The 13,179-nt window shown below is 45.1% G+C and overlaps 1 protein-coding gene across 1 annotated transcript in view; it reads left to right on the forward strand.

Annotated features, from left to right (window-relative positions):
- Positions 1-6: 6 nt before the first annotated feature.
- Positions 7-13,179, forward strand: part of LOC138150707 (transmembrane 9 superfamily member 2-like) — a 77,941-nt gene continuing 64,768 nt past the window's right edge. Inside the window, exons 1-3 of the mRNA XM_069074158.1 lie at positions 7-109; positions 9,750-9,817; positions 11,809-11,902. The gene's annotated coding sequence lies outside the window, so the exon portion shown is untranslated. The remainder of the gene's footprint in view (positions 110-9,749; positions 9,818-11,808; positions 11,903-13,179) is intronic.

Genomic DNA, 13,179 nt, shown 5'->3' on the forward strand with positions numbered 1-13,179 from the left:
CGTGGTGTTGTTCGCCGGGGCGGCCCCCTGGGGCTCCCGGGCCTTCTACCTGCCCGGCTTGGCTCCGGTCAGCTTCTGCGAGGCGGGCAAAGAGACCTCCGACTGCAAGGTGAGCCCGAAGGCGTGAGCCGAGACGGGGAAGAGGGCAGGGGTGGGGTCCACCGGGAACCGGACGGCGCTGCTCGGGATGGGACGATGGGAAACGGTACGGGACCGTTTTAACGGCACTGGACAGCACTCTGTGGGATGGTAGGATGGGATTAAGCGGGAAAGGACTGGCACGGAGGGCAATGCAGGGGTGGGATGGGACGAGGCGGGACTCGACGGCATTGAAGAGATGAGTCAGGGACAGATGGGACTACACTTCATGGAATGGGTGGGGCGAGCTGGACAGAAAGCGACCTGCCAGGACCGAACAGAATAGGGGCTCAGCCCCGCCTGGCGGTCCTCACCTGAGAAAACTGCTTCCCTCGAACCTGTTCGGGAAATGCAGGAAGGTACACTTGGCCTCACCCTGGGGTTTGCTCCGTGCTCACCCCTCACCCCTTCATCCTCCTTATCCTCCTTTTCTGGCCAGAACCCTCTCCCTTGGCAAACATGCCGTGCAGCCCTTCCCTCCCCCTCCTCCCTCCATCCGTCCATCCGTCCGTCCGTCCCTCCCTCCCAGAATTGCCTGTGCAAACAGTGGCATTTCTCTGTGAGCCTGGGAAATCTGTCTACAAACTCAGTTTTCCTTGCTCTCCCCTCCTCCAGCGACTCCCAGAACTCCCCCAGCCATGTTCAATGCTACTGCAAGATGGCCCTCGGGACCACTCCAACCTCTTCTAGCTGACAAAACCCATCCCTCTCTTCATCAGTCACTTTGCAACCAAAAAACAATGATTAAAACCAGGAGCCGACTCTATGCACTTCTAGAAGCATCATCAGTTACTTATTGAGAGAACATCCTGTCAGGCCCATATACCATAAACGGACGGCTGAAACCGAGCCAATTTTTTCATCTTTTTCCTTATTCTTAACACCAAAGAAACCTTTATATTTGGGAAAACAGCCCTTTTAACCATCCAGCTGTAGTATCAAAGTGGCCCTGCTGAGAAAGTTCACATTTGGAGGCAGTTGTAAGAATTGAGTGTAGACTTCCTAAAGGACATCCCCAGGCCACCTCCTCCCCCTTTTTAGGCTTCAACCTGTAACCTTGGGAATCTGCTCCTGCCTGGAGACATTTAGATAAGTACAGATTTGGGTTGTGATTGAGGCTTTTGATTTGGGTACTCTTGACTGCTAACTTCTATTCCTCTGAAGTAGGAAGGCTAGGTGTGACACATTTAAGTTTAAAGGTATCTGTATTGGGCGAGTCACAACCCCAATTGCCCTCCCCCCCAAAAAAAGCAAAAAAAAGGTGTCTCTAGGAGGTTATGGTGCCTTAAGGTGATATAGGTGGCAGAAATCTGAAGTTATGGTCAAGAGGGCCTTGCTTCCAATGTAATTTCTGCTACAAGGGTGACCTTGGACAAGTCATTTACTTCTGGGCCTCAATCAACAGGCACTTATTGAGTATGTGCTATGTGTCAGGCACAGTGCTAGGCACTAGGGATACAAAGGCAATATTAAACAGTCTCTGCCTTCAAGGGGTTTACATTATATGAGGGGAAGTAGGGGGAAGGGTGTGGTTATTTAATTATTTATTGGTTTTGGATCCCTAGTGCATATACACAAACATGTATACATAATATACATATATGCATATATGCATGTATGCTTGTACTGGGACACATATACCTGTATATATACATATACACACTGGAGATAGAAAGACAATACTGAAACACCCAGTCCGCCCCATAATATATGTATATGTATGCGTATATGAAATACTTCCTGTGGGTTCATCTTCCTGACACATTGGCACTAGCTGCTTGGATACCTAGAGATATAGTTTCTATTACTTTCAGAGTTCAAATCAGGAGTAAGGCTGTGGGTGGCTATCCTCCTAACATTAGCTCACAGGTCCCCACTGATGGGCTTTCCCTAAAAAATTGGCCAGTAAACTTGATTCTTTAGCATTTAGTCAAGTCAGGGAGGAGACAGCTAGGTGGTCAAGTGAATGGAGGGCCTGGACTCAGGATGACTTGAGTTCAAATCCAGCCTCAGACATGTACTAGCTGTGTGACCCTGGGCAAGTCACTTCACCCTGTTTGCCTCAGTTTCCTACTCTGTAAAATGAGCTGGGGAAGGAAATGGCAAACCACTCCATTATCTCTCACAAGAAAACACCAAATGGTGTCAAAGACATGACTGAAGATGTAGCACAGTAAGAGTAATAGTTCTACTCTCCTACAACATAGAATGAAGGAGAAGAAGGGAGCCACTCAAGTCAACATTTATTAAGCATTTAGGATGTGTGGGGCACTTAATTAAGCCCTGGGAGTACAAATCTAAGCAAAGAGACAATCCCAGCCCCAAAGGAGCTTGTGTGGGGGGAGAGTACACATAAAAGGGAGCTGAAAAGCAGTTGGGGGGTACAAATTGAGAAGTTGGGGGAGTTTGGAGGTCAGAGAGGAGTGAGCACTGGCTAAGGATGAGTTCTGGGAGAAGCTCACCAATTGGCATGAGGGGACCCCTGGGGCCTGGAGATCTTCCCAAGTGGGAGGGCCCCAGGGTGGAGGCACACCCCTCAGGCTGTTGGGGTGTGGTGGAGGAAGCCACCAAAGCACAAATGGAGCTCTGGGAGGAGTGAAGGAAATTAAAGGGCAGTGGTAAGTGGGTAGGAAAGGGCAGTGGGTAAGGAGCCCCTATGACCCAGGTAGCTGTGGGGCCTCAATGTCTCTTTTTCCTCCAGAGGGTCCTTAACAATTTGGTGACATGACATGGGTGATGCAGATCACCCTACTGTGTAGCTGGGCTAGCTCCTTATAGAGCATGGCATCTTATCCCAGTGGATCATTCCCCTGCTGGGTGGGTGGGCCTTTGCCAATAAGCGGGCTCCTCACTGGGCTCAAATGCTGCTGTTGGATACCATCTCTGCTGATCCTCTTGGACTTGCTCAATAATGAGTGGTGGTGCTGCTGCTGGAGTGTTCGGCTACTAGTATATGCTTCTTTAAGCAAGGGATGAGCCTAGATGAGCCTGAGCCTAGATTTAGGTAGGAGGTGTCTGACTTCTCTTGTTCCACAATGTTTTCCTGATTTAGAGCTGGATCCCTTGTTCAGGGACTCTTCCTTGGCTTAATTTGATCAATCCTGATGTAGCCAGTTTTATTTCCCAAGTTGCTTTTGGAATCTTTTTTTTTCCTTTTTTTTCCCCCTTTTTTCCTTCTTACTGCTTTTGCAATCTTGAGAGAGGAAGGTAAGGATGAAGTCTGTCCCTTACAGGCAAGTTCATTGTCTTACTGGCCTCTTTACCTGTCATGGGGCTATTCTAGCTTCTAGGACCCTTGCTATGTGTGGGATACTTATTTTTGCTTCTGAAATCCTTCCCCTTTACATTACTGAAGACTTTTGCTTCTTCCATACTTAAGCTTGGCTGAAATCCAAGTGGGGCACATCTTTGCATACACAAAGAAACTTTTTTGGGAGGAAAGGAGGGGGCAAGGAGGCTGTTCATGGGACTAAATCCAAACAAAGATGGAGAGGTGATCAGGCTTTCCTGCTCATTACCCAACACTTAGCAGTGAGAATGCTTTTTAAGTGCAGCCCACATTATCTCCACACTATTAAAATTTGAAAGCAAACGCCAGAGCTCCACTAGTGTGTCTTTTGTCCTCTTACCTTTGTGTAAGCTGTCCTCATGCCAGGAATGCACTCAGTCCTCACCTCGGACTTTGAATCTTTCTAGTGGGGTTGATTGAAGCATTTGTATTCTAGTTGGCTGGATCTCGGATGAAAAGTAATTGCTGGGAGGTCAGAAGCTGCCAAGGCCCCTCTCCAATCCTCCCAGATGCTGGGCATACTCCTGGGCCTGGAGACTTTATATTTCTTGGCCAGAAGTCAAAAGAAAGGAGTGACTGAGGAGGAAAAGACCACCTGGGACAGGGGATCATAAAAGGCCTGCCGTAGCAGGTGATGTTTGAGCTGAGCTTGGAAGGAAGCCAGAACTTGTAAGTCAGAGTGAGGAGGGAGCATTTCCAGGCGTGGGGACATCCAGTTTGTTCAGAAGTGGAGAAATGGGAGAGGGAATGTCTTATGTGAGGGACAGTAAGTAGGTTCAGCTTGTTTGAACCTTAGATTGCATGAAAGGAAGTAATGTCTAATAAGTCCAGACCAATAGGTTGGAACCAGATTGGGAAGAGCTTTGAATGACAAGAATTTGGATTCGAGACTCTTAAGCCAGGGGTGGGGAACCTGCGGCCTTTTATTAAGGAGATTTGTTCTGTGAACTTTTGGATTTGGTCAAAAGGCTGTACTTGAGGACCTAGAGGGCCACACTTGAGGACCTAGAGGCCACAGGTTCCCCATTCCTGCTCTAAGCAATAGAGAGCCACTGGGGATGTGTGAATGGCATACTTTGTACCTTGTAAGGTGGTTAGACTTTTGAACGTTCAGTTTTTCTGTGAAAAGGTTAAAAAATTATCTAAGTCCCTTTTATTTACCCATTCCCTGGACCCACAAGTAGTCTAGAGAAAAGATGAGAGTTTGTCTGAACCTGGAATCCAGGTTGGGTCCTTAAGATTCCTGCTGGTCCTTGGTTGTGGATTCTTGGTCCTTTCTGAAAATGTGTAGCAGTACCCTAGGGTAGGATGTTGTGTTGAATTATTCAGTCAGGTCCAGCTTGTCCATGGGGGTGGGGTTTTCTTGGCAGAGATAGTGGTTTGCCATTTCCTTCTCCAGCTCATTTTACAGATGAGGAAACTGAGGCCAAGAAGGTGAAGTGACTTGCCCAGAGCCATACAGCTAGGAGGTGTCTGAGGGCAGATTAGAATTTCCATCTTCCTGACTCCAGGTCTGGTATTCTGTCCACTATGCCACTTATGCCACACCCAGGCTAGGATGTTAGCTGATCCCAAAGCTGGGGAGAAGTTATAGAGCATGGCATATATAACTGGTCCTGTGCCAGTTAAGCAAAGCGAGAGAGCTCCCTGGAGCAGCTTTCCCAGCTGTGCATGGACATTGGAGAAGAGAAAAGATGTTGGGGACTTGCAGCTCTGGGGGTGTGAATTGCCTTGGTCCCATGTCCCTTGCTGCTAGTCTTCATTCTTCCCACTGTGTTTTGTAGAAGGATGTATCCTAGATTTATGGAGAGGCTGTCTTGTTACTGCTGTTAATGTCGTGCCATTTTAATAAATGCCTTGGCTTTGAGCTGAGTCAAGCGGGTGCTTATTGAAGGTGAGCTCATCACTGGGGGCTCATTGAGCTACAATTTTAGGAATACAGACCCACAGAGTACTTGTGGGTGTGAGTTTCAAGTATTCCAGAAGGGACAGTCCCACAAAGCTTCTTCAGCCTCAGTAGTAGCCAGTATTTCCCTCTTTTCAGTCTGGCATTTTTATGCAAATCTCTGCTCTTGGGAATGGCCCATAGAATCTGATGCGGGCCTCCTGTGACTTTCAGATGCCTCACCCAGAACTCACTAGGAAGTACCTTGGTAGGGATAAGCAGGCTGTAAAGTGTGACTAAGGAGAAACTTCCAAGAACAGTTAGAGGGGTATGGGACAGGATAGACAGACACATGTCCTCAGGGAAAGGCATGATAAGAAGAGGAGGTGGGCTAGGCCCATGGTGAGGGATCAGGATGGCCACTCTCAAGAGGAAGGGAGGAGGGCCCCCAGCATGTCTGGGGAAGTCTCTCTGACTCTGTGGGAGGCCTTGGGCATGGGCTGCTTCGGCTGAGGAGGCTGAGTGGAATGGCATCTGCACTGTTGAAGGGAACACTCACTTCGAGGAGAGCAGGGCCCTATTTGAGTACCCAGGCATTTGCCCACCTTCACATGTGTTTTCTTTTTATCAGTAGAGAACATGCAGTTTCTTTCTTCAATGATGAGTCGGGTAAGGGTCATTTTCTCCATTTTGTTATCTCCATAGCTGTTAGAAGGCTGAGCACTGAGGCTGAGATAGTGCAGTACCTAGCAGGAGGCCTGTGCCCACTGACTGCCAACCCTCAGTTTACCTTTTTGGACCTGTTGTGGCTTCTTCATCTGTAAAATGAGGGATTGGGCTTGAATGGTGGCTAAGATTCCTTCCAGCTTTGCTGTGCAATGATTCTGTGTTGATGAAGTGGAGAAGCACCTGGGTGGTGCTGTGGGGACAGTGCTGGACTTGGAATCAGAAAGACCTGTGTGCAAATCCTGCCTCAGATGCTTACTGGCTGTGTTAACCTGGGCCAGTCATTTCTCTGCTAGCTGCCTCAGTTTCCCCATTTGTAAAATGGGGAAAGTAATAGCACCTCCCTCCCAGAACTGTTGTGAGAATCAAATGAGCTTATGATTATAAAGCCCTGAGCACAGTGCCTGGGACATAGTAAGCACCATATAAATGTTAACTATTATTATTGTCAAATATTGCCTCAGATACTTACTAGCTGTGTGACCTGGGGCATGTCACTTAACCTCTCTGAGAATCAGCTTCTTCAGCTATAAAATGAGGAGGTCACACCAGATGGCTTCCAAGGTCCCTTCTGGCTCTACATCTATGATCTTTCACTATTCCGGGGGTTCAACCTAGAATACTCCCATACAGGAGACTAGTTGGCTCTGACCCTCCCACGGTAGCATTGCTTTGTCTTTGCTTCTTTCTCCTCACCCCCAACCATATGTTAAATTGTAACTGCCCTCTGAGCCTGGGTGCCAGGTAGGTCCATTCTGCTACTCTGGTTAACATACATCATAGATGGCATATTTTCATTTCTCTTTACAGAAAGATTGTAGGGCAAGGAGGAGAAAGATGGGAGGCAGCCATTTCAGGCTCTGCTGTTTGTAAATGGGAGTTTAGCTGATTATAATTCACAAAGAAGTCCCATTTTGCTCATCTTTGCCTAAATGATGTTCATTGGCTATAGTATGCCATTTCTACCCCTGTATTTTTATTTAAGTATCCATAGCTGTTTTACCTTCCAATAGTATTAAGGAGAAAATTCCTCCGCAGTTAGCAAAGATCGTCTTAAGACTTCATTAGCTCAAATGTATTCTGGGCTTTACTTTAAGAAAATCATGTACCAACATCCAGATATGGAAAGCTGGCGAGTTAAGGGGTGATTTATCTGGGTCAGAAGAAGACCCCTTGCTTTAGAAAAGAATTTATCAGTGATTTCTTTTGCAAGTAGACAGTTTTCCTAGTGCGTGAAAAACAGAATGCTTTCTGCTTCACTTACTTTGGGGAGGGAAGCATCTATCTGTTTTTGAGTCTTGGTGCTCCACGCCTCTTAACTTAGCCAGCCCTACCTGTTCTTTTTATGCAGGGCTCTAAGTATCTTCATATCCCAGTGATAGATATTAGAATGTACTAGGCGAGGAGAACATTTCTGTTCTTTCACCAAATGAGCTGATCCCTCTCCATTCCCTACCTTGCTGAGGCTGTTTGGTAGGCTAAGAGCCTCCCCTAGTGCTTCATCGAGGTGTGGAGGTGATCTGGCTTCCTCAGCTGTTCCAGTACGGAATGTGAGATGTGGCCACATGGCCCTCCGGACAGGACCCCTCTCCACTTGGCAGCTGAAGCCTAGGCCGGCCGAAGACGGGAGCTAGTGGGGCTGCAGGTGGAGGGGCTGTGGGGCCGCAGCTGCTCTTCCAGACTATCTAGGGAAACTTTAGAGGGCTTGTGTTCTGTGGCCCTTGCTCAGAAGCTGCTTGTTTTTCTTTAGCTATAGGAGCTCAAGACCTCCAGAGTCATAGAATGCAACCCTTACCTGAATAGAAATATTGCTGCTGCTGATGCTACTGCTACTAGCATTTCTGTAGTGCTTTGTAAGGTTTGCAGAGTGCTTTACATATGTTAATTCATTCTACTCTCCCAACAGCATTGTGAGGTAGATGCCATTATTATTCCCATTTTACAAATGGGGAAACTGAGGCTCAGAGAGGTTAAAGGACTTGTCCAGGGTCACACAACTAATAAATGTTTGAGTGGGGATTAGAACCTAGGTCTCCCTGACTCTTTTAAGTCCAGTACTCTTCTCCACTAGGTATCAGATCTATGACCCATGGGGCACATGCAGGTACAACATTAATAAGTATGGCTCGGATAAGATTGAAATGTAACTGGAAATATGTAAGAAAATAAATAAAAAATATAGTAAAACGTATACACTTTGGAACTGAATCACTATGCAGCCTATGGGGATCCTTATATACAGGTTTTTTTTGGAGGGGGGGGGCAATAGAGGTTAAATGACTTGCCCAGGGTCACACAACTAGTGTTGAGTGTCTGAGGCTAATTTGATCTCAGGTCCTCCTGACTCCAGGGCTGGTACATTATGCCACCTAGCTGCCCCCTTATATACAGTTTAGTGACCCCCCCCCCCCGTTTCTGTTTGTGATGGCCTCCACTGTACTAGGCCAAGCTACCTTAGGAAACCATGCCCTCTAGTACATGCTCCATGGGGTCTCCAGTTAGCCTCTGCTTGAAGATAAGACCTCCAGTAACTGGGAAACTGCTCCTTCCAAGACGGCCCATTCCACTTTGAGACAATTTGAATTGCTGGAAAGTCTTCCTCATATCAGACTGAATCTCTACCTGTCGTCCTTGTTTTTGCCCTTAGAATCCAATAAATACCTCTTCCCTATGGCTGCCCTTGCACTATTTGAAGGCAGCTCTTCTGTTCTCCCTTTTTTCTTCCATTAAACTTCAATATCCTTCTCTGTGAAATGAGGCTGAGAGATTAGGACTTGGCTAAACATCACATGTAAATTACAGAGTTGAGTGTTTTTAACTCTTGGCTCTTCCTAGTACACGAGAATTACAATTCTCAGCCACAATCCTGAGGAGCTTGGCTGTCTGGCTTCCTAGCCCATAGTCGATTAGAAGCGGCATAGGGAGTGAAAGGGTACGGGTGGGGGCGGCAGGGGGGGGGGGGCTGGAGGCAGTCACCGTGACAGCAGCATGAAATTATGGCCAGCAGCAAGAGACACTTGACAAGTGGCCATAGCTTACAGAAGGTATAGCTCTTAGGTGCTATTTAATGTAAGAATAAATAAGCCCCATAGACCACACTGCTTAGGAAACACGCACATACCTCACTCAGAGGTAATCAGGGTTCATAATGCTAATTCTGAGTCACAAGGAAAATTCAATTATTTTGTTCTAAAATAAACGTCAAGTGGAGATGAAAGTGGAAAGATTGGTGGCCGGGAAAAACAGTGTGGTGTGGTGGCTAGCCAGCTGATGTCAGAGAGAGAAGAGGGCAGAGGTTTAAATCTCGCCCTCTGACACTTCCTCAGTGTGTGAACGCTCCTCAGCTAGTCACTTACTCTCCAAGATTTGGAGGTTACAGAGAAATCTGACAACCTCCTTTGGCAGGGGAAGCTTCCTCATCTGGGAGGACCTTTTATCAGTGAAATCCTAGGTCCATTCTCTAGCCCTAACAGGCCCAAATGACTAAAACATGGTGGTGGTATAGTGATACTTAAAACCACCCACTGCAGTTATCTGGGAAAATTCTGATAACTAGGAAATTTACTTATCTCAAATACCACATTCCCCACAATGCTGGATAAATGAGGCTTCTCTGTACAGAGCTATAAATTTATGATAGCAATTGCCCTGAAGTTAATTCAGTATATTCTTGTACTTTCCATTATCAATAAACATTTTTCCATTTTTCAGCCTTTAATAGAGCTCTTTGTGAACAGGCTGGATTCGGTGGAATCAGTTTTGCCTTATGAATATGATGCGTAAGTATGGCGTGAATGATCTGTGTGGTATTGCTAAGCATGTGCAAATATGCCTTATCTCTTATCAGGGCATCCAAATGACACTGCTCCTTCATCCGAATGTAATGGTATCCTTGGAACAAAGGAAGTCGTGAGGGCAATCTCAAGAACCTGCTCAAACTGAGACTTAAATGCTGGGCCAGAATTTCTAGCAAGTGACTGTATTTTTCCTTTCTCAGGAAGGTTATTTGTAAATCAATTTATAAACATTTGACTGTCTTTTGAACAACTCTAGAAAATGTTGTGTTTATTTCCAAAATTTCATTATTTTCCTCAGACCTTTTTAAAAAGATCACTGTAGCCCATGGCACCGAATTTTTTGTTCTATAAAAATATTTCATCTCTTGTTCATCAGCATTAAGGTTATACTCCATCAGTAATTTAGGAGTAATAGTAAATGATGTGTCTTAGAAAAAAGAATGATTTAGGGCAGACACGTCATTATAACACTCAGAGTGGGCAGAACCAGATCAAAATGTAACTGAGAAAGATTTAACAAAATAAAGAACACAGTAGAACAGGGGTAAGGGGATTTCTAAATCAGTATGCAGCTGCAGGAATCCTGCTGTGGCCTGGATCCTGTTTCAATTGATACCCCTCTCATAGTACTTTGTTCAATTGTGTCAGGTGGTCTGACTCTCCATGACCCCATTTGGGGTTTTCCTGGCAAAGGTACTGGAATGGTTTGCCATTTCCTTTCTCCAGCCTATTTTGCAGATGAGGAACTGAGGCAAATAGGGTGAAGTGACTTATCCAGGGTCGCACAGCTACTAAATGTCTGAGGCTGGATTTGAACTTGAGAAGATGCAGGCCTGGCACTCTATGTTTAAAAAACAAATTAAGTCATACTATTTGATTGTCTCCCTCTAGGTTAGGTGGCCTCTTCACATGAGCTATTCAAAGTATTGTAGTTGCATTTATTGGCATATTGTCATCTAGGCCCATCTAATTTACATTTTTCTTGGTTCCCTTTGGGGGTCTCTTCAATAAGGTGGTTGATTGGGGAGTGGGGTGGTAGTGATTTTTTGGTTCTTTTCCCTTATCAATTGGGATTGATATTTATCATTCCTCAATGTCATCCATAGAAATTAGTATACATTTAAAGCTTTTTCATGGATTTGTCTTTAGGGTACTGATTTCAAAGCTTATCTTGGAAAAGAGAGAGGCTGACTAGAATTCTGGGCCTTGAAGTTAAGGAGACCTGTGTTCTCATCCCACTTCTGACACCTCCTGGCTGTGTGACCTTGTGTGACCTTGATGTCTCAGTGTTCCCACAACTCTCTGAGAAGTTGATGTTCTTCCTTGGTAGAGGGAATCTCTTCTACAAAAGAGATCACAGATCTGGTCCAAAAAAAACAACCAAAAAGCAAAAAAGAAAAGTACTGGCAGGCACTTAGATATTTGTCACTTTATTCACTGGGAATAGGATGATTGTGCTGGTGTTCCAGTGTCTTTAGATGATATTGCAATTGTTCTAAAACTAGGTTAGAGTTGTCAAACTCAGATGTTATCAATGATAAAGAACTAAAGTATATTAATGAGTTCTGTGAAATTGGCAAAGCTTGTTGTTCCTGCAGTTGTTCCAAATGAATGCTGTTATCCAAACTCTTCAAAGTCAATATCAAAAAAAAAAACCCAAAAAACAAAACTCAATCTCGTTATTGGGGAATGGGGGAAAGTGTCTTCCATACTGCATGGTGGTTCTTGCCACATAGTACTGTAAGTGCTTTGTTGTTTCCATATAAGATCATACTTTTGGAACTGGAGAAACAGTTCATGAAGAGTCTTTAGGGCAATTGTGTGAATTTTAGGGTAGAAATTTAGAGTAATGAGGCTTTCTGCTGGCAATGGAGCTATTAAGCCTATTGGAGAGAGTCTAGTGAATTTAACGTGTATGTGTCTTAAATGTAGATTTCTTGATTTTATATCTTAGTGGAACTCCTATTTTTCAGCTTTGACTTTTGTCAAGATTCAGAAGAAAAAAGGCCTTCTGAAAATCTTGGCCAAGTGCTGTTTGGAGAGAGAATAGCATCATCGCCATACAAGGTTATCTATCCCATCCTTTGAATCTTATTTGAAAGATGAAGCCTCTCAAAACCTCTTCCTCCTCCTCCTGCCCGATAGCACAAAGTCTCCATTCACTTTCAAAGGAGCTAGAATCCAATGTCATCAATGTCATTTAAAGAAAACCATTGAATTATTGGCTGTCATGTTCTCCCCAGTACCATTAGCAATACAGCAATGCTGTTTTCTGTCTGCACCTTTAATCTGGCCTTGTGTAGATTCTGCCTAGTACCTATCTTGGGTAGTATAATATGAGGAAGCATAATTTGGCCCCTGCCTTCTTGCAAAAGATATGGGGATGGTGGGGGTAGTGCTGAATGGGTGTTTCAATGGTCACTTAGGATTATAGCAGGCTGCAGGGAGGGGGGATACTATATGACCTTGAAGGGCCCTTCCAGCGCTAAAATCCTCTAGTTTTAAAGTTGTACATACAGAGACTGTCCAGTGATAACATTGTCCCTATAGCCAAGTGGATTGTCCTCTCAATGGACCCAAGTTTGACAGTACTGCCCAGCCAAGCCACAGAAGAAAGCTAGCCAGAGGTAGCTGGACTGTTGGCGTCTCATACAAAGAGGATGTATCTAGTGTTGCAGTTGGTGCAGTTTCAGAATGCAGGCTGCCTCCCCCTAATGTGGTTAATTAGTTCCACGAGAATGCCGTTTATGCCTGTGCAGTAAACAATATGGCACCAATAACCAAAGTGATGCTTGGCTCTCTTGCTGCTCTGGGGTTCACGTGCCCTCTTGGAGCCCTGATGCTTATTCATTTTGCACCTGGGTAGCCGAGCAGGACAGCATTGGGGCGGGCTTGTAGTGTACTCATGATATTACCAGGAGGTGAAGTAGATGGAGGCAATGTTTGGGGTGGTGAGTAAAAGAGAATGAAACACCCTAATGTCGTGTCCCTTGCTTGAGCCTTGTTCAGTGTTCAGGTGGTTAATACACTGGATTGGCTCTATGTTCCCTTATTATCTGTCCTATGGAACCATATTATACAACCCAAGGTCAGCATTATAAATGGCCCCAAGTGTCTTTTTTTTTCTAATCCCACATAGTTAGTGAACGTAAATTATTTGGTTTACTATATACACCATGATAGAGACTTAATGCATTTGATAAATATGGAGGGGATGTGTATCCATTTAGATTCTGCGTTAAAGTTGCATTAAAGAAAAAGAGAAATAGTTTGCTGGAAAATGACCCCCACCTCCATAACACCCCTTTAGCATAGTGTCTGTTTTTTGATATTCAGTTTATAAA

This window comes from Petaurus breviceps, unplaced genomic scaffold (assembly GCF_028583685.1).
Source record: "Petaurus breviceps papuanus isolate PSGF00001 unplaced genomic scaffold, PetGlider_PUasm1.0 90881, whole genome shotgun sequence".
In the NCBI taxonomy this organism is placed as follows: domain Eukaryota; kingdom Metazoa; phylum Chordata; class Mammalia; order Diprotodontia; family Petauridae; genus Petaurus; species Petaurus breviceps.